The following is a 5000-nucleotide window of genomic DNA, read 5'->3' on the forward strand; positions in this document are numbered from 1 at the left end:
ATAGCCTCGGCCCGACCAAAGCCTTGTGAATGGAGTTGGTAGACGGAAACTGAAAGAAGCCTGTATGAATGTATGTATGTGTGTGTATATGTTTGTGTCTGTATTTGTCTTCCCAACATCGCTTGACAACCGATGCTGGTGTGTTTATGTCCCCGTAACTTAGCGGTTCGGCAAAAGAGAAAGGTAGAATAAGTACTAGGCTTACAAAGAATAAGTCCTGGCGTTGATTTGCTCGACTAAAGGCTGTGCTCCAGCATGGGCGCAGTCAAATGACTGAAACAAGTGAAAGAGTAAAAAGAGAGAACTTGACCTGTACTTTCTTTTAGCGATTCCGGGAAGTTGAAAGACAGTTTTGACTTTGCTGTGATTTGAACTCAGAAGATATATATATATATATATATATATACTAAAACATTACCCGACCTCGACCTATGACAGGGAAGTTTGCAAGTATACTTTTCACCATGGTTAGCGTCTGGAGTTTTGGCATACAATTTAACTTTTATCATATTCCTTGGTACTTATACAAAATGATTGAATAAATGCTATTATACTCTTTTTCAAACGAATAAATATTTATTGTCTTTAAATAAAATAGAATAAAACCAATTTCTCATCTGTATAACTCCTCTTATGATTATTTTATCATCTGTTTCCTCCTCCTTCTCCTCCCCTGTTTCTCTGTCTATATGATTTTCTTCTCTGCACCGCTTATGTTAGGTCTCTGTATTTTCCTTTACACTCTCTTTCTCTCTCTCATATATATAAAGTATGGAGGTTTAGTTCACAAGTGATCTAAAAGATTACGTACGCTAGGTAAGTGCTGTAACGGATTACTAGAGCTCCAAGGTTATAGTCGCGACGGTAGTTATGGAGTTTCGGGGTCGATAAATTAAGAACCAGTTACGCACTGGGGTCGATGTAATCGACTTAATACCTATGTCTGTCCTTGTTTGTCCCCTCTGTGTTTAGCCCCTTGTGGGTAATAAAGAAATAGGTAGTTATGGAGCCATCGCAGATTTCCAATGCAGCGGATATATAATAGTTAAACGAGACGTCAAACATTAAGGCAAGACAAACATCTCGAGTCATATACAATATTATTATAGAGAAAAATTCAAAATCTTACAGCTGTTTCTGGGATACCCCCGAGTATGGGATAGTTTTCATTTTTGATGCAATCTCTGATGATTTGATGATGCGATTTAATTATAAAGTATTTCATTATATGATAGAGATTGTTAATGGAAACCTATATGAATTTATTGTATAAATTTATTGAATAAACCTAAATATGTTTCTTCTGCTTTCTCTCTGTCTATCCATCCCTCTCACTCACTCTCTCTCTCTTTCACTCTCTCTCTCCCATCTCTTTCTCTCTATATGAATGTGTGTATATGTCTGCATACAAAGAGAGAGAAAGGGAGAAGCATCTAGAAAAGGACACAGAGACACAGAGAGAGAGTGTTATTTGAAGATGTGTTCGCTGTTATATCTAACCGCTCGTAGAATCCCGTTTAGTGCCCATGACACATCGGCTGGAATAACCATACACTGTTATTTGATAACAACCAGTAATATGCTCTTATTTCAAACGACTATCTTTTTTCTCTTCTTAGATAAGAAATTATTTCTGTTCTCTTTGTTCTGAACCAATAAAAAGGAACTGTTAGAAACATATGAAAGGATATTCCGGGCTACAGTTTTTTCCAATTCAAACTGGCAGTAACAACTTAAACAACTAGCTTGTTTTTTTCACTCGCTGAATATCAAACATTCGGTAAAAAACACTTTAAACATTTGTCTCAATTGTTTAACAATTATTTGTCAAAAATAAATTGTTTTTCACCGTTTCTCTTTATTCTCTCCTTAGCTTTTTTTAATATTTTTTACGTTTGCATATAGTCAATTAGTCATCCATTTTGTTTTTAAATTCTTATGACGAATTTTTAATTCTTTGTCTTCCATTCCACACATTAGTTTTATATGTATATATATATATATAGTATATATATATATATACACACATTCACATTCCATCTTAGCGTCTTCATTTTTCTTTCACATATACATATACATATATATATATATATATTATAATATATATATATATATATATATTAATTATAATAGATAGATAGATAGATAGGAGATGGATGGATGGATGGATGGATGGATGCACAAATATCTATCTATTTGCCCATCTATCTATCTCTCTCTCTCTCTCTCTCTCTCTCATATAGATTCATGAAGGCTGGTTTCCCATTTTCAATGGCGTGTGTATTCTCCACCTGGACGGGACGCCGGTCCCTCGCAGGGTCACTCATTTTTACCAGCTGAGTGGACTGGAGCAACATGAAACGAAGTGTTTTGCTCAAGAACATTAATGCGATACCCGGTCCAGGAATCGTAACTAAGATATTACGATCATGAGTTCTACACCCTAACCACTAAGCCACGCGTCTCCAACAAACACACATGTATGTATGCACACACATATACACACTCAGATAGACAGACAGACAGCTAGATAGATCGATAGACAGACATACACACACACACACACACACAAAGATAGATGTATAGATAGATAGATAGATAGATAGATAGATAGATAGATAGATAGATAGATAGATAGATAGATAGATAGATAGATTAATTGATTGATTGATTGATTGATTGAATGATTGGTTGATTGATTGACTGATTCTTTAACTCACCAGCTTTAGCCATGCTGGGGTACTACCGATAGCTTGCTACAGCCATGCTAGGGTACGACCGATGGCTTGCTACACCTTCAGTACTCGAGATCTCTGATACGTGGTATTTGGTGAATGAGGGAGTTTGATGCTGCTGCTCTCATCTGTGTTGCTTGCCATGAGATAGGCTCATCAGGAAATCTTGTTCGTTGTTTGTTTGTTCCTTCTCGAGCCACGCCTGGCTCGTAAGGGCCGGTCTCCCGGTTTCCTTAGCGTATAGGTTCCCCACCTGGACGGTACGCCGGTCCGTCGCAGGTGAGCTGCAAGATGCATGAGGAAAGAATGAGAGAAAGTTGTGGCGAAAGAGTCAACAGAAGTTCGCCATTAACTTCTGCCGGAGCCGCGTGGAGCTTAGGTGTTTCGCTCGTAAACACACACGTCGCCCGGTCTGAGATTCGAACCCGCCATCTCTCGACCGCAAGTCCGTTGCTCTAACCACTAGGCCATGTGCCTCCACCAGGAAATCTTGATAGGAGACGATCTAGTGTTATTTTGTAGACACCTACGTCTACCCCATGCAGGTCTCTCGGGGTTTGGGGGAGAATATTGAAAATTTGTGGGCCGTCGAAGCTGAAGCTGTTGCAGTATCTACTCCCGTATCGTGATGGCAGTGTTGGGATCTTTGGCACTATGTATTAGCGCCCCGTTCTGCTGTTTGTGTAACTAACAATGCCAAAGTTTGGTAAAGTTCTCCAAGTATTTTCCTGATGTATACCACCGCACTCTTTGCCCGCCCTTTTTCTAGGGATTAGAGTCTCAACCTACTCAGACTTTCCTAATAGCTAACATGTTGCGATGAACTTCGCGTAGCTTTTCTGTATTGCTTCGAGTTACGCTGTTAATTTTATTGGGAGCGTTTGTGTAAGCGGTCATGTGTATCCATGTGTGTGTGGTGTGTGTGTGTAACGTAAAGCGTGAAGGAAGATTTCAAACTGCCAAACAACCAACCAACCGACATTTATGCCGGCTATTACTATTTAGAGATGTTAAGCCAGCGATCTGGCAGAATTGTTACAGTCCCGGACAAAGCGCTTAGTGGCATTTCATCCGTCTTTGGAGTTTGATTTCAAACTCCACCGAAATCGACTTCACCTTTCATTCTTTCGGAATCGATTAAAATAGTACAAATAAATCAAAAATTGGGATCGATATATTCGGTTATCCCCCACCCCCAAAATTCGGGACCTTGTGCCTGTAGTAGAAAGGGTCATTGTATAGAAATGTTCTTGAGAAGTAAATGGACAAATAAATAAACAAACGGCAGGGAAAGAAAATGCAATTAAAAACTGAGGTGTCGTATGACTACACTTTGATGAATATGAGCAGGTATGTGTAGGTGTGTATGTATATGGGGGCGTTGTGTGTTTGTGCGCTTATATATGTTTATATGTGTGTGTGTATGTTTGTGTGTTTGTGTGTGCTTGTCTGTCTGTGTATGTCTGCTTGTATGTGTGTGTGTGCATGAATATATATATGGGGACGGGGTGTGTTTGTGTGCGTACACATGTTTATGCGTGTGTGTGTATGCTTGTGTGTTTGTGTGTGCTTGTCTGTGTGTGTGTGCGAGTGTGTATGTATATATATATATATATATATATATATGGGGACGTTGTGTGTTTGTGTGCTCATATATGTTTATGTATGTGTGTGCTTGTGCGTGCTTGTGCGTGCTTGTATGTGTGTGCGTGCATGTGTGTGAGTGTGTATGCTTGTGTGTTTGTGTGTGCCTGTCTGTGCGTGTGTACGTGTGAGTGTGTATCTGTGTGCTTATATGTGTGTTTATGTGTGTGTTTGTTTGTCTGTGCATGTGTGTGTGGGTGGATGTGCAGATATAAGAAGTAAAAAAAAAAGAATTATGGGATGCAATTGTTGTTTAGCTCGAGCTTAAAGACTAATTGTATCTGAAAAAAGTCAAAATCGCAATGACGGTTGCCAATGGTAACAACAGCAACAACAACAGCAAGCAGAACAACAACATCAACAGCAGGACTTCATTAAACGAGCAGCAGCAACCAGAACAGCATGAAGGATGTCTTAGCCACAAGGGACATCATCAGCATCATCAACATCATAACAATCACCATCACCATCAGCAGCAGTATCATCATCATTGTCCTCCTCCTCATCATCATCATCGCCACTACCATCATCATCATTATCATTATAATTACCACTACCACCTCTACCACCTCTACCACCTCTACCACATCTACCACCAACACCATCATCATCATAATCAAC

The sequence above is a fragment of the Octopus sinensis genome, linkage group LG19, assembly GCF_006345805.1.
Source record: "Octopus sinensis linkage group LG19, ASM634580v1, whole genome shotgun sequence".
In the NCBI taxonomy this organism is placed as follows: Eukaryota; Metazoa; Mollusca; class Cephalopoda; order Octopoda; family Octopodidae; genus Octopus; species Octopus sinensis.